Source organism: Bos grunniens, chromosome 11, assembly GCF_055505025.1.
Source record: "Bos grunniens cultivar Pamir isolate PY7600 chromosome 11, Bosgru_T2T1.0, whole genome shotgun sequence".
Taxonomy (NCBI): domain Eukaryota; kingdom Metazoa; phylum Chordata; class Mammalia; order Artiodactyla; family Bovidae; genus Bos; species Bos grunniens.
In genome coordinates, this window is record NC_141175.1 from 47,747,183 (window position 1) to 47,768,547 (window position 21,365).

The following is a 21,365-nucleotide window of genomic DNA, read 5'->3' on the forward strand; positions in this document are numbered from 1 at the left end:
TGATAGACTGTTGCCAAATGGGCTCTGCTATCTTTCTCTTTTTCACTTACTCTTATTTTTCCTGACTGCAGCTTGCAGGGACTTCCCCTGGCAGTCCAGTGGTTAAGGTCCATGCTTGCTACTGCAGGGTTGTGGGTTACTTTCCTGGTGGGGGAGCTAAGATGCCATGGCGTGTCCCCTTCCTCCCCAAAGCCCCCCCAAACTATTCAGGTTTGAGTCACCCATAATCTTACTATCCAATGATGATTTCTGGTAATGCTTTGAAGTATTTTTACATCATATTTTTTAGGTACATATTTACACTTTTTTTTTTTCTGACTGCACCACTTGGTTTGTGGACTCTTAATTCCCCTGCCAAGAATTGAACCAGAGCCCTCAGCAGTGACTGGACCTCAGCCACTGGACCACCAGGGGGTTCCCAGCAGTTTTAAAATTGAGAATGAGATATATATATATATGTATATATTTAGTAGCTTTTTTCACCTAAGATTGTTTGATCATTTCCCTTAACTTTTTTAAAACATTTTTTTGTCTGTATGATGTTCTATTTTGTATGCAATTTAATTTTTCCTCATGGTATTCTTGTTTTCAGTTCTTCAGTATTATAAATAAAGCTGCAAATGAACATCCTTGCATATGAATCTTTTAATCACTGGGTTTTAAAAAATAGATTCTTAGAAGTGGTTAAAAATACAGACTTTTAGAAGTGGTTTATAAAAATGTAAACTTCTTTGTTTTATATTGTCTAACTGCTTTCCAGAGAGGATATACTGATTTCTATTCTTTTAGTAGTGTTTTTGCAACTTGAGCACTCTCACTTTTGCTGAATATTTCAGCAAAAAATGTGATAAGCAGTTTTAAACACTCATTTTTATTGGCTGTTTGCATTTCTTATTTAATGTGTTGGTGGTGTTCTTTTCCTACTCTTTAGGTTTTAATGTTTTGTATTATAAGAGCTGTTCATTTACTAAGTCTATCAATGCTAGGTTTAATTTATCATGTACTTCCCCCCCTTTTTTGTGTGCTTTTTCACTTTATTTTTAATGATGTGCTCAGTTGCTCCTCAGTCATGTCCAACTCTTTGCCACCCTTTGTAGCCCACCAGGCTCCTCTGTCCATGGGATTTCCCAGGCAAGAATACTGGAATGGATTGCTGTTTCCTCCTCCAGGGGATATTCCTGACCCAGGGATTGAAACCGCATCTCCTGTGTCTCCTTCATTGCAAGCAGATTCTTTACCCACTGAGCTACATTGAGAGCTCCATCACAGCACAGTTTGGCCCAAACTCATGTTTCTAGCCTCAATTCTCACTTTTTTCTGTGAGGCTTTCTTAAAACTTATTCCAGTCTCTCTCAAAATGACAACATACACCTTTCGTTTAGAATATGTACTTAAGTTACAGCCCACTCCCCACCTTTTTTTAAAAAACAAGAGCTTTCCTTGCTGGATGCTGAATTCCTTAAAGTCAGGGACCATGTTTTGTTTCTTTTCTTAGTACTAATAGGGCTTCCCTGGTGTCTCAGACAGTTGAGAATCTGCCTGCAATGCAGGAGACCCCGGTTCAGTCCCTGGGTTGGGAAGATCCTCTGGAGTAGGGAATGGTAATCCACTCTAGTATTCTTGCCTGGAATATCCCATGGACAGAGGAGCCTGGTGGGCTACAGTCCATGGGGTCGCAAAGAGTCAAACATAACTGAGTGACCACCGTACATATTAGTAATAGTATAGTGCCCTGTAGAGAGTAGGTGCTTAGTGAACATTTTAGTTAATGGAAAGTTCTTGAAGAATATGATTGCCTAGGTAAACCAGAGTGTTCTTGGGCCTCTTGTGAGTAGTGATGTAATTATGAGAGTTTGTGGATGAAATATACAGATTGTATCACATATGTTAGGTACTTATACAAAATATCCACACCAAGCTGCTACATTCTAAATAGGTAATGCAAAAAGACTATATATTTTTTTCTATGTAGATGGTGAGATTTGAATCTGGGTTGAACATGTACTAAATTACATTTATTTAAAACTTTATATACTAGGAAAATAATTGGACTTTTAACTTAAATGTGATTAACACTTGTTAATGTTATTTTTCTTTAAAATTCTATAGAAATTAAAAAGTCTCCAAATGTAGGTTACTCAGTTAATTGGGATTTGATGTAGTTTACACCTGGCCTCCTCTTGCGCTTTTTTTTTTTAAACTGGTAGAGACAGCTTTCTCCTGTCCTGGCTATAACCTCTTCTATAGAGAGACCTTATCTAGCTTACATCCCCTGAAAGGCCCTTCTCTTTAGCCATCGCTGATTGGACTCCAGATAGACTCCCGACCTGGTGGATTGGTGGGACCAGTGTCCATGAATCAGATATTTCCTGTCAGAATGTTTCAACTAAAGAACCAGGTAGCTGTGAGTAGCCAAACTAGAATTAGTGCTTTGGCTAGCTCACGTGAAGGAGCAGCAACATTGAGCAAGTGGAGGCAGTTATTTACAGAAGAGAATTGGGGCAAATTGTGAAAACAGTTGACATGGAAGCTCTATAAAGAGACAGAAGTTAATATCCTGATGGCTTTCTTCCTTTATTATACATATACACACACACATATACACATATATATATTTACACATACATTACATCAGATCAGATCAGTCGCTCAGTCGTGTCCGACTCTTTGCGACCCCATGAATTGCAGTACGCCAGGCCTCCCTTCCATCACCAACTCCTGGAGTTCACTCAGACTCACATCCATCGAGTCAGTGATGCCATCCAGCCATCTCATCCTCTGTCGTCCCCTTCTCCTCCTGCCCCCAATCCCTCCCAGCATCAGAGTCTTTTCCAATGAGTCAACTCTTCCCATGAGGTGGCCAAAGTACTGGAGTTTCAGCTTTAGCATCAGTCCTTCCAAAGAACACCCAGGGCTGATCTCCTTCAGAATGGACTGGTTGGATCTCCTTGCAGTCCAAGGGACTCTCAAGAGTCTTCTCCAACACCACAGTTTAAAAGCATCAATTCTTCGGCGCTCAGCCTTCTTCGCAGTCCAACTCTCACATCCATACATGACCACAGGAAAAACCATAGGCTTGACTAGACGAACCTTTGTTGGCAAAGTAATGTCTCTGCTTTTGAATATGCTATCTAGGTTGGTCATAACTTTCCTTCCAAGGAGTAAGCGTCTTAATTTCATGGCTGCAATCACCATCTGCAGTGATTTTGGAGCCCCCAAAAATAAATTCTGACACTGTTTCCACTGTTTCCCCATCTATTTCCCATGAAGTGATGGGACCAGATGCCATGATCTTCGTTTTCTGAATGTTGAGCTTTAAGCCAACTTTCTCACTCTCCACTTTCACTTTCATCAAGAGGCTTTTTAGTTCCTCTTCACTTTCTGCCATAAGGGTGGTGTCATCTGCATATCTGAGGTTATTGGTATTTCTCCCGGCAATCTTGATTCCAGCTTGTGTTTCTTCCAGTCCAGCATTTCTCATGATGTACTCTGCATATAAGTTAAATAAGCAGGGTGACAATATACAGCCTTGATGTACTCCTTTTCCTATTTGGAACCAGTCTGTTGTTCCATGTCCAGTTCTAACTGTTGCTTCCTGACCTGCATACAGATTTCTCAAGAGGCAGATCCAGTGGTCTGGTATTCCCATCTCTTTCAGAATTTTCCACAGTTTATTTTGATCCACACAGTCAAAGGCTTTGGCATAGTCAATAAAGCAGAAATAGATGTTTTTCTGGAACTCTCTTGCTTTTTCCATGATCCAGCGGATGTTGGCAATTTGATCTCTGGTTCCTCTGCCTTTTCTAAAACCAGCATGAACATCAGGAAGTTCACGATTCACGTATTGCTGAAGCCTGACTTGGAGAATTTTGAGCATTACTTTACTAGCGTGTGAGATGAGTGCAATTGTGCAGTAGTTTGAGCATTCTTTGGCATTGCCTTTCTTTGGGATTGGAATGAAAACTGACCTTTTCCAGTCCTGTGGCCACTGCTGAGTTTTCCAAATTTGCTGGCATATTGAGTGCAGCACTTTCACAGCATCATCTTTCAGGATTTGGAATAGCTTAACTATATATATATATATATTTTTTTTTTTTTTTTCTTTTTTTTGGCTGTGCTGAGTCTTAGCTTTGGCATGTGGGATCTTTAGTTGCGGCATGTAGGCTCTAGTTCCCCAACCAGGGATTGAATCTGGAGCCCCTGTATTGGGAGCATGGTGTCTTAGCCACTGTACCACCAGTGAAGCCCCCGTTCCTGCCACCCTCTTCCCCAGATGTGCCTTTCTAATACTGAAGCCAGAGCTCCTTTTTAGCTGTCTCCTCTGTACATGCCTTTTGAGTTAATGTGCAACCAAAAGAGTTTTGATGCCAGTATTGCCGCATGAGGAGCTCTCCAATATTGGAGATTAGGTATAATCTTTACCTGTGAGTGCTTCATTATAGTCTGGTTTATTTTCTTGGAACATGTTGAGCAAAGTGTCATCTGTAGTGTTTGGTGGCAGGAAAACATTTAGGAACCTGTGTTGTTACTTACTTATCTCTCTACCAGCCTGCTTAGTCTTTGAAGAAAATGAAAGTAGCTTTGTTGCTTTTCTTTCTAAAAAGGATACCTGCTTTTTAGAAAAAACCCAAATAGTGCAGAATATAAAGAAGAAAATTGGGATAACCTGAAACTCTGCTTTCATGTAAGAAATCATATTTTAGTAAACATCTCTTAAGTCATTCTTTTTCTCTTTCCTCAGATACACTGTTTTATGTAGACAAACTAATTATATGTTACTCTGTTTTATTGATACTAAGGAGTTCCTTTGGTGTTCATCTGTACTTACATTGTCCTTTTTTATGGCTTTAGCGTAGTATTCCATTGTTTGATCATACACTAACTTAACCAGTCCTCTCTTGATGTGCATTTGGGTTGTTACATGACTTTGGAATTGTCTAATTATCACCTTAAATGTAGTCTCTCAAATCAGATTGCTGAGTAGCTCATAGAGTATATCTGGAAGGAAATCTGGCAATATGATGAAACTTTATTTTTTAAAAATATTTATTTAGATAAAACTTTAAAAATTATCCTTACACTATTAGAGCTCATGAGTGTAAAGGCTTCATAGTCTTTGAAGTGTTTATTCTGACTCTGCGGTTTGTGGGCTGTTTTAGCAGTGTATTGGTTCTAAATCACCACAAGACAAAATTGGAAGGGACTTTTTACTCTGGGTAACTTTGCTGCTAGACTTGTGAACTTTATTCTGATTATTGAGAAAGGCTCAGTAACCAGTGATGAAAGTAGGAGTTTAAGAGCAGTAGTAAGAGCACTGCTGCTGCTAAGTCGCTTCAGTCGTGTCCGACTCTGTGCGACCCCATAGACGGCACAGCCCACCAGGCTCCGCCGTACCTGGGATTCTCCAGGCAAGAACACTGGAGTGGGTTGCCATTTCCTTCTCCAGTGGATGAAAGTGAAAAGTGAAAGTGAAGTCGCTTAGTCGTGTCCGACTCTTAGCGACCCCATGGACTGCAGCCTACCAGGCTCCTCCGTCCATGGGATTCTCCAGGCAAGAGTACTGGAGTGGGTTCCCATTGCCTTCTCTGAGTAAGAGCACTAACTTAGAATAAATTGAAACTTAAGAAAATACTTAAGACAGTAGAGGTTTTGTATTGTGTTCAAAGTAAGATAAATAAGGGGACAGTGGACCCACTGCTTGGTAGAGTGGTATAATAGAGGGTGGTGGTCAGCAGAATGTTCTTTTACTCTAATACTTTGTTTCCATTTTCCCTTCTAAGAGGAATCCCCTAACAGTAAGGATAAATCATATATTAAGAGGGAATCTAACCTCTAGATTGGTAAGGAATGATGAGAACTCTCTTAGAGTGTTAAGAGAAAAAATTTTTAAGAATGGTACATTCCTTTCAGTGAAAGAGATAAAGCTGTGGTTCTGTGTGATTATTCACCTTTAGCTTATTAAGTTTCAAGAAGAGCAGAAATTGGCAAGTATTATCTTTGGTTATTCCTCCCACCACCTCCTCATTTTGGGAACTGTGAGAGAAACTTGCCACTATTAAATAATCACTCACTAAAGAGTGAACAGATAGTAAAAAAAAAAAATTATGTGATACTAGTAATTTATGTTAAACCTGTCATATTTTGATTATATCAAGTCACATAGAATCTGAAGCTATCCTTGTAAAAAAGGTGAGGTTTTTTTGTTTTTGTTTTTTTTTTAGTTGATTTGGAGAGACATCACTGGTGGCAAGCCATAGGGTCTTATCCTTAATTTGTTTCTTCTTCAAGATTTTCAGTAATGATCCTTAATTTATGAACTGTTCTTGGAGTAGCATTGCTCCTTTTTCAGTGGAGTGAAGGTGACTTTGGAATCTCCTTTGTTTCAAAATAAAAAACTCATTTTGTTCTATTTTGTAAATTGGAGTTAAATTAAGATTTTGGGAGGAGAAAGGGGGATAGTAGCTGCTTTATAAATAAGCCTGAAAACCATTAACAATATTGGTGCTCAAACTCCAAGTATAATGGGTAGTACAGTGCTTATGAGTTGGAATAGGTTGTGTTGAATTGTATACAACACAATGACAATCTACTTGTGAAGCTATTTGAATATTGTGTAATTTCACATATCTTCATCAGTTCAGTTCAGTCGCTCAGTCGTGTCTGACTCTTTGCGACCTCATGAATCACAGCACGCCAGGCCTCCCTGTCCATCACCAACTCCTGGAGTTCACTCAAACTCACGTCCATCAAGTTGGTGATGCCATCTTCATGGCATCTCATAAAAATCAGGAGAAATAGAATGATTTGGCCAAGTTTACACAGCTAATAAGTAGCAGAGCTAGGACTGGAATTTAGTTTTTATTCTTACTCGGTATACCTTTCTCTAATCATGTTTTTTTTTTTAAAGGAACTTGACTGTGGGAGTTGGAAGTGAAGTGAAGTTGCTCAGTCGTGTCCAACTCTTTGCAACCCCATGGACTGTGGTCCACCAGGCTCCTCCGTCCGTGGGCTTCTCCAGGCAAGGATGCTGGAGTGGGTTGCCATTTCCTTCTCCAGGGGATCTCCCTGACCCAGGGACTGAACCGGGTCTCCGGCATTGCAGGCAGACGCTTTACTCTCTGAGCCACCAGGGAAGCCCCTGAAAACTTCCTAGAGGAACTATAGAGATTGTGCATGTGTGTGTTCAGTCATGTCTGACTTTTTTCGACTCCATGGACTGTAGTCTGCTAGGCTTCTCTGTTCTTGGAATTTTCCAGCAGGAATACTGGCATGGGTCACCATTTCTTTCTCCAGGGGATCTTTCCAACCCAGGGATCGAACCTGTGTCTTCTGCATTGGCAAGGGGATTCTTTACTACTGGTCCACCTGGGAAACTCATAGGCAGATTAATTGTGACTAAAGTGGATTAGGCAAGGTTTCAAGGAAAGTGAAGGATGAACTCATCCTTTCAGTTCAGTTCAGTCGATCAATTGTGTCCGACCCTTTGCGACCCCATGAATTGCAGCACGCCAGGCCTCCCTGTCCATCACCAACTCCCGGAGTTCACTCAGACTCACGTCCATCGAGTCAGTGATGCCATCCAGCCATCTCATCCTCTGTCGTCCCCTTCTCCTCCTGCCCCCAATCCCTCCCAGCATCAGAGTCTTTTCCAATGAGTCAACTCTTCGCATGAGGTGGCCAAAGTACTGGAGTTTCAGCTTCAGCATCAGTCCTTCCAAAGAACACCCAGGGCTGATCTCCTTCAGAATGGACTGGTTGGATCTCCTTGCAGTCCAAGGGACTCTCAAGAGTCTTCTCCAACACCACAGTTCAAAAGCATCAATTCTTCGGCACTCAGCTTTCTTCACAGTCCAACTCTCACATCCATACATGACCACTGGAAAAACCATAGGCTTGACTAGACGAACCTTTGTTGGCAAAGTAATGTCTCTGCTTTTGAATATGCTGTCTAGGTTGGTCGTAACTTTCCTTCCAAGGAGTAAGCGTCTTTTAATTTCATGGCTGCAGTCACCATCTGAAGTGATTTTGGAACCCCAAAGTAAAGTCTGCCACTGTTTCCCCATCTATTTCCCATTACTTTTATTTACTTGTGTAATGTCTTTTTATTTTTTATTTTTGGCTGCTCTGCCTGGCTTCCAGAATCTTAGTTCCCTATGGGGATCAGGCCTGCGCCCTCTGCAGTGAAAGTGCAGAATCCTAACCGTTGGGATTGCCAGGGAATTCTCTTCAGTGTCTTTGTTACGTAGGGTTGCACGTTCTATGGTTGTGACTGTCTTAAATTAACCAAGTTTCGCAGTGCCTACACATACTGGGATCGATCCGTATCTGTTAAAATATTTGAAAAATCTTACGATCACTGTAGGTGGTTACTGGAAGATGAGAGTAGGCTGGATGTGGTGGTTTTTCCTATTTTCTCAGTTTTGGGGGATATTTCAAAGTACTGTCAATCCTTTTATGATGTCCTGTTTTGTACCCCAGCTTCATTAAAAGGTACTTCATTGATTAAAAAAAAGAAATTTTCATTTTGTCCGTTCCCTGCCACTCCCCGTATTCCTTGATTTTAGCACCTATGGAATAAAAGTCTAAGATTGGGAATTAGTTTTTGAAGCCAAGTTAGGTCTCTGCATGGACCAGGAAGAAAACCCTATTTAGCAGAAAGAAAAAGGAATTTTTAAAAGCCAGACAAGGTGTGTGCTGTGTTCTGGTGTGGTCTACTCTTTGTTTGATTTTGTTTTTTAACTTAAACAGTGTTGTGTTAATTTCTGCTGTGCAGTAAAGTGATTTAGTTACGTATGTATATACATTCTTTTTTATATTTTCTCTCCATTACGGTTTGTCACAGGATATTGAATATATTTCCCTGTGCTATACAGTAGGACCTTGCTGTTCATCCATTCTCCCTGTAATAGTTTGTGTCTGCTAACCCCAAAATCCCACTGCATCCTTCCTTCACCTCACCTTCCCCTTGGCAGCCACAGGTCTGTTCTCTCTGTGAGTCTGTTGCTGTTCTGAGGTAGGTTCATTTGTGTAATATTTTAGATTCCACATATAAATGATATATTCTGACTTACTTGACTTAGGATGATCTCTGTGTCCACCCATTTTGCTGCAAATGGCATTATTTCATTCTTTTTTATGGCTGAGTAGTAGACCATTGTCTATATATGCCACATCATCTTTATCCATTCATCTGTCAGTGATTATTTACAATGTTCCATGATGGAGAAGGCAATGGCACCCCACTCCAGTACTCTTGCCTGGAAAATCCCATGGACGGGGGAGCCTGGTAGGCTGCAGTCCATGGGGTCACTAAGAGTCGGACACGACTGAGCGACTTCACTTTCTCTTTTCACTTTCATGAATTGGAGAAGGAAATGGCAACCCACTCCAGTGTTCTTGCCTGGAGAATCCCAGGGACGGGGGAGCCTGGTGGACTGCCGTCTATGGGGTCACACAGAGTCGGACACGACTAAAGCAACTTAGCAGCAGCAGCAGCATGTCTTGATATTGTGAATAGTGCTGCTGTGAACATAGGGGTACATGTATCTTTTTATAGTTTTGTCCAGATATGTGCCCTAAAGTGGGATTGCTGGATCATTTGGCAGTTTTATTTTTAGTTTTTTGAGGAACCTCTATACTGTTACCCAAAGTGGCTGCACCAATTTACATTTCAACAATGAAGGAGAGTTTCCTTTTTTCCTGGTGTGGTCTACTTTTAATATAAGATCCATATAATATTACAAATGATTTCTTATTTCTCTGTGGCTTGCTTTGCTCTGCTTCCTTGGTTTGGCATTTCTCATAGTAGCAGAAATGACTACTGCACACCATCTTTATACCACACTGGAAGCCACATATTTATACTATGCAAAGCAAAACAAAATGTTTTCTGAAACCTACTGTACAAGAACAAAGAAGCTACTTTTTCCAAAACCTTGCTAGCAGATGGTGCTTCATAGATCATCGGCCTTATTTCTAGAGTTCAGAGAGGATAGATTTTGGTTGACTTAAACTGATGACCCATTCCTGAAGCTGATCCCAGCAAACCTCATAAATTTAAAAAAGGTGTTTTCCCCAAAGAAATTTGGCATGTTGTGATTATACAGAAGGTGAAATGGTTTTGGGACAGCAAGGACATAGATGCCTAGTACACTGTACTATACTGAAAACTCTGTTTTTTTAACTTTTGAAAGTTTTATAATTTTATTTGACAATCAATGGTTAGGTCTCATCTACATTGACTATAAAGTTTTGGAAATGATGACAAGTACCTGAGTAACCAATGTATTTAGTTTGTTTATGGAATCTTCATCCTCATTGTGTTTTCTGGATAACCACACACAGATACAGTATGGGACAGTTCTTACTCCTTTAGCCCTTAATGTTTGTTGAGCCCAGTGTCAATGGGCACATCTGGACATTCTGTCTCCTTAAATGGCAAATTTCTGGATCTCTTTGAGTGCCTGAGGGGCACACTTCTTGATGCTCACTCTATGGATGCACTCATGAATGTTGATGGTATATTTTCTCATCACTAACCAGAATGGTTGAATGGTCTTATTCTCGTCACCCATCTTTGTGGGAGTCATTCTGGGTTCAGGTTGGAAGACTTAAAATCATTTCTTAATATTCTGTTTACTGACTTGATTTTATCTCTATATTTAACTACCTTTTTCAATATATAACATATATTGAATATTTAACATTTGTAAAGCATTTGCTGGGCTCTGTTGTTCTGTCACTAAGTCATGTCTGACTATTTGTGACCCAGTGAACTTCAGAACGCCAAGCTTCCCTGTCCTTCTGTCATCTGGAGTTTGCTCACACCCTTGTCTACTGTGAGTCACTGATGGCTATCTAACCAACCATCTCATCCTCTGCCGCCCCCTTCTCCTCTTGCTCTCAATATTTCCCAGCATCAGGGTTTTGTCTTGTGAGTTGGCTCTTTGAATCAGGCGGCCAGTGTATTAGAGCTTCAGCTTCAGCATCAATCCTTCCAATGAAAATTCACAGTTAATTTCCTTTAATATTGACTGGTTTGCTCTCCTTGCTGTCCAAGAGACCCTCAAGAGTCTTCTCCAGCACCACAGTTTAAAAGCATCAATTCTTTGGCACTTAGCCTTCTTTATGGTTCAGCTCTCACATCCAAACATGACTACTGGAAAAATCATAGCTTTGACCAGATGGACCTTTTTTGGCAAAGTAATGTCTCTGCTTTTTAATACACTGTCTAGGTTTGTCATAGCTTTTTAAATTTCGTGGCTCTGGTCACTGTCCGCAGTGATTTTGGAGCCTAAGAAAATAAAATCTGTCACTGTTGCCACTTTTCCACCATCTGTTTGCCATGAAGTGATGGGTCCAGATGCCATGATCTTAGCTTTTTTGAATGTTGAGTTTTTTTTTTTTTTTTTTTTCTTTTGCTTTGTCTCTACAGATTTGTCTGTTTGGGACATTTCATATAATATGTGGTCTCTTTCAAAAAAAGTTTTATTATAGTTGAGTTACAATATTATGTTCATTTCTACTTATAGCAAAGTTATGGTTATTTATATATATGTATGTGTGTATATACATGTACACACATTCTTTTTCATATCCTTTTCCTTTATAGTTCATCACAGGATAATTCTCTGTGCTATACAGTAGGACCTTGTTGTTTGTCCATTCTATGTATACCAGGTTGCATCTGCTAATCTCAGACTCCCAATGTAACCCTCTCCTATACTCTCCCCCTTGGCAACCACCAGTCTATCTCTGTGCCCCTAATTCTGCTTCTGTTTCATTTGTGTCATATTTTGGATTCCACATATAAGTGATACCATATGGTATTTGTCTTTCTCTTTCTGACTTACTGCAGTTAGTGTGACAGTCTCTAGGTTCATCCATGTTGCTGCAAAACGGCATTATTTCATTCTTTTCCATGGTTGAGTAGTATTCTCTCTCTGTACATATGATGTATTTATATATATATATATGCTTCCCAGGTGGCTCAGTGATAAAGAATCTGCCTGCCAATGCAGGAGACGCATATATATATATATATGAAAAAGTGAAACTGTTAGTTGCTCAGTTATGTCCAGCTCTTGGCAACCCACATGGACTGTAGCCTGCCAGACTCCGCTATCCATGGAATTCTCCAGGCATGAATGTTGAGTTTTAAGCCAGCTTTTTTAGTCTCTCTTTCACCCTTGTCAAGAGGCACTTTTCAGTTTCGCTTCACCTTCTGCCATTAGAGTGATACCATCTGCATATCTGAGGTTGCTGATATTTCTCTGGCAATCTTGATTCCAGCTTGTGATTCATCCAGCCTGGCATTTCGCATAATGTACTCTGCATATAAGTTATTAGCAGGGTGACAATATACAACCTTGGCATATACTCCTTTCCCAATTTTGAACCAGTCAATTATTCTGTGTCTGGTTTTAACAATTTCTTCTTGTCCTGCACATAGGTTTCTCAGGAGATAGGTTAAGTAGCCTGGTATTCCTATCTCCTTAAGAATTTTCCACAGTTCATTGTGATCCACACAGTCAAAGGCTTTAGCATTGTCAATGAAGCAGAAATAGATTGTTTATGGGGGAATTTCCTTGCATTTTCTGTGATCCAGCAGATGTTGATAATTTGATTTCTGGTTCCTCTGCCTTTTCTAAATCCAGCTTGTACATCTGAAAGTTCTCAGTTCACGTACTGTCTAAGCCTAGCTTGAAGGATACTGTGGTAGATACAGAAATACATTTAGATATATATCTTCCCTTTCACTTTTCACTTTCATGCATTGCAGAAGGAAATGGCAACCCACTCCAGTGTTCTTTCCTGGAGAATCCCAGGGATGGGGTAGCCTGGTGGGCTGCTGTCTGTGGGGTCGCACATAATTGGACATGACTGAAGCGACTTAGCAGCACTTAGCAGCAGTGTGTATCTACCCTTAAGGAAGATTAGAGAACAATACAGTTGAGGCAGTATGATAGTTGAGTGAGCTCTATGACAGATCTGAGTTCAAGTACTGTTTCTGTCATGTATTAGGTCTCTGGCTTTGGTTAAGTTCCTTAATTTCTTAGTGTCTTATTATTTACTTGAAATGAGGGTGATAACACCTAAAATGCAGGGCTTTGTGAAGATTAAATAAGATAATGCATATCAATGGTTACATAGTGTCAGTTTGTAAGAAATATACAAAAAACAATGGTGTGAGAGGAAAAGTGTTCAGTTCAGTTCAGTTCAGTCGCTTAGTTGTGTCCGACTCTTCACGACCCCATGAATCGTAGCACGCCAGGCCTCCCTGTCCATCACCAACTCCCGGAGTTCACTCAGACTCACGTCCATCGAGTCAGTGATGCCATCCAGCCATCTCATCCTCTGTCGTCCTCTTCTCCTCCTGCCCCCAATCCCTCCTAGCATCAGAGTCTTTTCCAGTGAATCAACTCTTCGCATGAGGTGGCCAAAGTACTGGAGTTTCAGCTTTAGCATCATTCCCTCCAAAGAAATCCCAGGGCTGATCTCCTTCAGAATGGACTGGTTGGATCTCCTTGCAGTCCAAGGGACTCTCAAGAGTCTTTTCCAACACCACAGTTCAAAAGCATCAATTCTTCAGCGCTCAGCCTTCTTCACAGTCCAACTCTCACATCCATACATGACCACAGGAAAAACCAAAGCCTTGACTAGACGAACCTTTGTTGGCAAAGTAATGTCTCTGCTTTTGAATATGCTACCTAGGTTGGTCATAACTTTCCTTCCAAAGAGTAAGCGTCTTTCAATTTCATGGCTGCAATCACCATCTGCAGTGATTTTGGAGCCCCCAAAAATAAATTCTGACACTGTTTCCACTGTTTCCCCATCTATTTCCCATGAAGTGATGGGACTGGATGCCATAATCTTCGTTTTCTGAATGTTGAGCTTTAAGCCAACTTTTTCACTCTCCACTTTCACTTTCATCAAAAGGCTTTTTAGTTCCTCTTCACTTTCTGCCATAAGGGTGGTGTCATCTGCATATCTGAGGTTATTGATATTTCTCCCGGCAATCTTGATTCCAGCTTGTGTTTCTTCCAGTCCAGCATTTCTCATGATGTACTCTGCATATAAGTTAAGTAAGCAGGGTGGTAATATACAGCCTTGACGTACTCCTTTTCCTATTGGAACCAGTCTGTTGTTCCATGTCCAGTTCTAACTGTTGCTTCCTGACCTGCATACAGATTTCTCAAGAGGCAGGTCAGGTGGTCTGGTATTCCCATCTCTTTCAGAATTTTCCACAGTTTATTGTGATCTACGCAGTCAAAGGCTTTGGCATAGTCAATAAAGCAGAAATAGATGTTTTTCTGGAACTCTCTTGCTTTTTCCATGATCCAGCAGATGTTGGCAATTTGATCTCTGGTTCCTCTGCCTTTTCTAAAACCAGCTTGAACATTAGGAAGTTCACGATTCACGTATTGCTGAAGCCTGGCTTGGAGAATTTTGAGCATTACTTTACTAGCATGTGAGATGAGTGCAATTGTGTGGTAGTTTGAGCATTCTTTGGCATTGCCTTTCTTTGGGATTGGAATGAAAACTGACCTTTTCCAGTCCTGTGGCCACTGCTGAGTTTTCCAAATTTGCTGGCATATTGAGTGCAGCACTTTCACAGCATCATCTTTCAGGTTTTGGAATAGCTCAACTGGAATTCCATCACCTCCACTAGCTTTGTTCCTAGTGATGCTTTCTAAGGCCCACTTGACTTCACATTCCAGGATGTCTGGCTCTAGGTGAGTGATCACACCATCATGATTATCTGGGTTGTGAAGATCTTTTTTGTATAGTTCTTCTGTGTATTCTTGCCACCTCTTGTTAATGTCTTCTGCTTCCTTTAGGTCCATACCATTTCTGTCCTTTATCGAGCCCAACTTTGCATGAAATGTTCCTTTGGTATCTTGTTTTTCTTGAAGAGATCTCTAGTCTTTCCCATTCTGTTGTTTTCCTCTATTTCTTTGCATTGATCGCTGAAGAAGGCTTTCTTATCTCTTCTTGCTATTCTTTGGAACTCTGAATTCAGATGTTTATATCTTTCCTTTTCTCCTTTGCTTTTTGCTTCTTTTCACAGCTATTTGTAAGGCCTCCCCAGACAGCCATTTTGCTTTTTTGCATTTCTTTTCCATGGGGATGGTCTTGATCCCTGTCTCCTGTACAATGTCACGAACCTCATTCCATAGTTCATCAGGCAGTCTATCAGATCTAGGCCCTTAAATCTATTTCTCACTTCCACTGTATAATCATAAGGGATTTGATTTAGGTCATACCTGAATGGTCTAGTGGTTTTCTCTACTTTTTTCAATTTAAGTCTGAATTTGGTAATAAGGAGTTCATGATCTGAGCCACTGTCAGCTTCTGGTCTTGTTTCTGTTGACTATATAGAACTTCTCCATCTTTGGCTGCAAAGAATATAATCAGTCTGATTTCGGTGTTGACCATCTGGTGATGTCCATGTATAGAGTCTTCTCTTGTGTTGTTGGAAGAGGGTATTTGCTATGACCAGTGCATTTTCTTGGCAAAACTCCATTAGTCTTTGCCCTGCTTCATTCTGTATTCCAAGGCCAAATTTGCCTGTTACTCCAGGTGTTTTCTTGACTTCCTACTTTTGCATTCCAGTCCCCTACAATGAAAAGGACATCTTTTTTGGGTGTTAGTTCTAAAAGGTCTTGTAGGTCTTCATAGAACCATTGAACTTTAGCTTCTTCAACATTACTGGTTGGGGCATAGACTTGGATTACTGTGATATTGAATGGTTTGCCTTGGAAAGGAACGGAGATCATTCTTTCGTTTTTGAGATTGCATCCAAGTACTGCATTACGGACTCTTTTGTTGACCATGATGGCTACTCCATTTCTTCTGAGGGATTCCTGCCCGCAGTAGTAGATATAATGGTCATCTGAGTTAAATTCACCCATTCCAGTCCATTTGAGTTCGCTGATTCCTAAAATGTCGACATTCACTCTTGCCATCTCTTGTTTGACCACTTCCAATTTGCTTTGATTCATGGACCTGACATTCCAGGTTCCTGTGCAGTATTGCTCTTTACAGCATCGGACCTTGCTTGTATCACCAGTCACATCCATAGCTGGGTATTGTTTATGCTTTGGCTCCATCCCTTCATTCTTTCTGGAGTTATTTCTCCACTGATCTCCAGTAGCATATTGGGCGCCTACTGACCTGGGGAGTTCCTCTTTCAGTATCCTATCATTTTGCTTTTTCGTACTGTTCATGGGATTCTGAAGGCAAGGATACTGAAGTGGTTTGCCATTCCCTTCTCCAGTGGACCACATTCTGTCAGATCTCTCCACCATGACCTGCCCGTCTTGGGTTGCCCCATGGGCATGGCTTAGTTTCATTGAGTTAGACAAGGCTGTGGTCCTAGTGTGATTAGATTGACTAGTTTTCTGTGAGTATGGTTTCAGTGTGTCCGCCCTCTGATGCCGTCTTGCAACACCTACCATCTTACTTGGGTTTCTGTTACCTTAGGCATGGGGTATCTCTTCACGGCTGCTCCATTGAAGTATGTATAGCTGAAGTGCAGTGAAGGGAGTAATTTTGGTATATATTACTCCAGCTAATTTTCTGTGAATACTTATAAAATATTGAGTTCATTTGTACGCTTCTCTTTCTTATGAACATTTTCTCGTATCCTTATGCTTATTTGAGAACAGAATTTAATGCCATCCTACTTTAGTCTTTTGAATGTAACACATATTTAACTAGTGTTTTTCCTGTGAAGAAAAAAAAAACATTAAAATATCCTTGAGCATAGAAACCTAGGTCATGTCCAGGGTCAATAGGTAGAAATTTCTAAGACTTTTATTTCTAAATTGCCTTCTAGAAGGGTTCTAGTTTACACCCCAACAGCAGTGTTTGAGAGTGCCTGTTTGTTTGCATTAGATATTTTAAACATTTCATGTAGTAGGGGGAAAACAGATATAGTTACTATCCTAAACTACTTGATTCCTGCAACAGTTCAGATATTAAGGTGTTATTGTATTGTTTGTATTGATGTATTTGGTTTTTAAGTTTTAATAGCGAGTAGTCTATTATTTAGAAAGACTTTTCCCATTCTGAGATCACATATTCTTTTCTATCTTTTCCAGTTTTTATGAATTTTTTAGTTTTTAATCCATCTGGAATTTATTTTGGTGTATTATAAAGTAGATCTATTATTAGTTCTTTCAAACTACTATTCATTGATTCTAGCATCCATCTGTTTTTTTCACTGTGTTGATATGCCATCTCTGTCTTATACAGAATTTTTGAGTGTATTCCTGGAGGTCTCATTTTAAGCTTTTTATTGTTTGTTTGGTTTTACTTTAGTCACTTCATGATATAGTGTGGCACCTGACAATATTAAACCACATTACTGGTGAAAAGTTATTTATTCCTGAGATAAAACTTCAGAATTCTTTTGTTGTTGTGTTACCCTCCTCCACCCACATTCTGTTGATACTTAAAAAATTTTTTCTCTTGGAAGTTTTATTGAAATTGCATAATGTTTATAAATAGCAGGAATTGACATCTTACAGTATTGATTCTGCCACTTCTGGAAGCATAATGTGCTTTCCCATTTATATATTCTTCTCTGTTTCTTTGTGAAACATTGTGGGGTTTTCCCTTTATGTAGATTCTGTGCATTTCCTTTATAGTTATTCCTAGGTATTTTTGTTTCTTATTATTAATGGAATTTTTACACACTTTTATCATTATTTTACTTTATTTTTGGTAGCAGTTTTGAGATACATACAAGTTACTCATTAAAACTGTACAACTTGATGGCTTTCAGTGTATTCACAGAATTGTGCAATCTTTGCCACAATTTTAGAGCACTTTCATCACCTCAGAAAGAAACCCCACACCTTTTAACTATCACTATAAATCCCCTGTTCTCCTGGCCCTAAGCAACAGTCTACTTCCTCTATGTATTTGCCTATTTTGAATCTTTCATACAAATGGAATTGCAGTATATCTTGTGACTGACTGCTTTTACTTAGCATTTTCAAGATTCATCCATATTGGAGAATGTATCAGATCTTCATTCCTTTCTGTGACTGAGTATTATGCCATTGTATGAACATACCACATTTTGTTATTAATAATTCATTCATCAGTTGATAGACATTTGAGTTGTTTCTACCTTTTGGCTTTTATGAATAATGCTTCTGTGAACACGTGTGTAAAAAGTTTTCCATGGACTTAGTTTTTATTTCCCACAGGTTATACCTGGGAGTGGAATTATTTGGTTAAGTGGTAACTCAGTTTTACTTTTTCAAAAACTGCCACACTGAGATGGAGGTTCGAGAGGGAGGGGACATGTCTAATCTATGGATGATTCATGCTGATGTATGGCAGAAACCAGCACAATAATGTAAAGCAATTATCCTCCAATTAAATAAATTTAAATAAGTGGGTTTATGTTAGCACAGTATTTGCAAAAAAAAAAAAAAAAAAACCCACCAAAAACTGCCAAACTATATTCCAAAATGGTGCAACATTTTATATTCCCTTTTGCAGTGTATGAGGATTCCAGTGTCTCAACATCCTCAACCAGTACTTGTTATTTTGACTGTTGTAGCCATCCTAGTGATCTTACAGTGGTATCTCACTGTGGTTTTGATTTGGATTTTTCTGATGAATAATGATGAATATCTTTTCATATGCTTATTTGTTGCTTGCGTATTTTTTTTGGAGAAGTGTCCTTTGAGATCCTTTGCTCACTTTTTAATTGGGTTATTTATATTTTTATTATTGGGTTGTAAGAGTTTGCAGTTCCCCACCCCCATGCTGTAGGTAGTTGTTTCACTTTATCAGTACTGTTGTTGGAAGCACAAAAGGTTCTAATGTTGAAGTTTAATTTATTTATTTTGTTGCTTATGCTTTTGGTATCTCATCTATTGCCAGGTCCAAAGGCATGAAGATTTACCCCTATGTTTTCTTCTGAGTTTTATAGTTTTGGCTCCTATATTTAGATCTTTTATCCATTTTGAGTCAGGTTTTGTGCATGGTTTGGGATAAGGGTCCAACTTCATCTGTTTGCCTGAGCTTGTCCAGTTCTTTCAGCACCATTTGTGGAAGGCGGCATTTTGCTTTGAGTGGTTTTGGCAGCTTTGTTGGAAACCTGTTGACCATGGATGCATGGGTTTGTCTTTGTATTCTCATTTCTGTCTTGTTGATTTGTATGTCTTGATTACTGTAGTTTTTTAGTAGTATTTGAAATGGGAAAGTGTGGATCTTCTTTTTCAAAATTACTTTTGGCTCTTCTGGGTCTGTTGAGTTTCCATATGAATTTTACAATTAGTTTCTCAGTTTCTACAAAGAAGCCAGCTGGGATTCTGATAGAGTGTGATGAATTTGTAGATAAAGCTGAAGAGTATTACTATTTTAACAACAGTAAGTCTTGATACATGAACTTATGTATCATGGGATATCTTTGTATTAAATTTTTAAAAAACTTTTTTCAACTTTCGGAGTATAAATTTTGCACCCATTTTTATTAAATATATTCCCAAGAATTTTTTTTATGCTATTGTGAATGGAATTGCTAAGTTTCATCTTTTCGTTGCTTGTTGCTAGCATATAGAAATACAGTTGATATTTGTATATCAATCTTGTTACTTGCAATCTTGTTAAATTTGTTTATTCTTTTCAGTGATTCTTTAGGACTTTCTTAGGATTTACATAAGATCATGTTGTCCATGATTAGAAACAGTTTTACTTCCTTCTTTTAAATTGGGATGTCTTTTGTTTCATAATATAACCCTTTATTATTAAATCTTATATCTTTGGCTGGCTCCATCAGTGGTTCTCAAAATTTGATATGTGGACCCTGGGGGTCCCAGAGAGCCTTTCAGGGGGTCTGAGAGGCAAGACATACTTGTTTTTTGGTTGATGTTTTCACTGGTAGTGCAAAGGCATGATGGGTAAAACTCCTGGTTACGTTGCAAGAAATACAGTGGTGTTAAATAGTTAATGTAATCTTTGCTGCCAAGCACTTGCTGTTAAAAAAAAAATTCACTTGATGCCTTTGAAGCAATGGAAATTAATACCGTTAAATCTCAACAGCTTGTGTGCATGTCTTTAATATGCTGTGATGAAATGAGAAATGCATATAAAGCATTTCTTACGTGTACTGCAATATACAGTTGGTTGTTGTAGGGAAGTGCACTCATGTGATTGGGTTGTAAGCTGAACTAGTTGCTTTTTCATGAAATACCATATTTGTTTGAAAGAATGATTAACTCAGGTTATCCAGATATGTGTGTGTGTGTGTGTGTGTGTGTGTGTGTGTAGTTCCCTGGGTGGTTCAGAGGTAAAGAATTTACCTACCAAGCAGGAGACGCGGGTTTGATCCCTGGGTTGGGAAGATTCCTGGAGAGGCTAGTGGGAGCCCACTTCAGTATTCTTGCCTGGAAAATCCCATGGACAGAGAAACCTGGCAGGCTACAGTCTATGGGGTCGCAGAGTCAGAGGACTGAACAGCAACAGTATGGTGTGCATTTTCTGGAATGAATGAAGCAAGCATGTCACTTCAGAGAAGGCTGAAAGTATTAGCTGTCAGTGATAAAATTAAGCTTTCAAGAAAAAAAAACTTGGAGAACTTGTACCTGTCACTGAGTTTGACAGCTGCCCAAAACTTAGATTTATTGTGAGATTGATGGAATTGTTAATGATGTGATTTTTTTATATTGTATAATGAAATATGTGAACATTGGAAAGATTGGCATAACTTAGTGAACTGATATTTTGCATATCTCCAGTGTATGATGTTATATAGTCATTTATGGATGAAAGATCTATTTAGAGACCAAGATAGGTCAACTGATTTTCAGTTCAGTTCAGTTGCTCAGTCGTGTCCGACTCTTTGTGACCCCATGGACTGCAGCATGCTAGGCTTCCCTGTCCACCACCAACTCCCTTGTGGCTCAGCTGGTAAAGAATCTGCCTGCAATGTGGGAGACCTGGGTTCCATCCTCTGGAGAAGGGAAAGGCTACCCACTCCAGTATTCTGGCCTGGAGAAACTGTATCGTCTATGGGGTCACAAAGAGTCGGACACTACTGAGCGACTTTCACTTTGTCTTCAAATTCAGCAAAAGTGAAATTGAGTACTTCATGTTGTACTCATATTCATTTTCTTGCTTGCTGCTTTACCTGTATCTTGCTGCTGCTGCTGCTAAGTCGCTTCAGTTGTGTCCGACTCTGTGCGACCCCATAGAGGGCAGCCTACTAGGCTCCTCTGTCCCTCGGATTCTCCAGGCAAGAACACTGAGTGGGTTGCCACTTCCTTCTCCAATGCATGAAAGTGAAAAGTGAAAGTAAAGTCGCTCAGTCGTGTCCGACTCGTATGGACCCCATGAACTGC

The 21,365-nt window shown here is 39.6% G+C and overlaps 1 protein-coding gene across 20 annotated transcripts in view; it reads left to right on the top strand.

The window, feature by feature from the left end:
- Positions 1-21,365, top strand: part of USP34 (ubiquitin specific peptidase 34) — a 242,438-nt gene that overhangs the window by 6,314 nt on the left and 214,759 nt on the right. The window contains exon 2 of one of the 20 annotated variants that reach the window (XM_086326461.1): positions 6,908-7,018. The exons of the other annotated variants lie outside the window; for them this stretch is intronic. The gene's annotated coding sequence lies outside the window, so the exon portion shown is untranslated. The remainder of the gene's footprint in view (positions 1-6,907; positions 7,019-21,365) is intronic. 20 annotated transcript variants of the gene reach the window in all.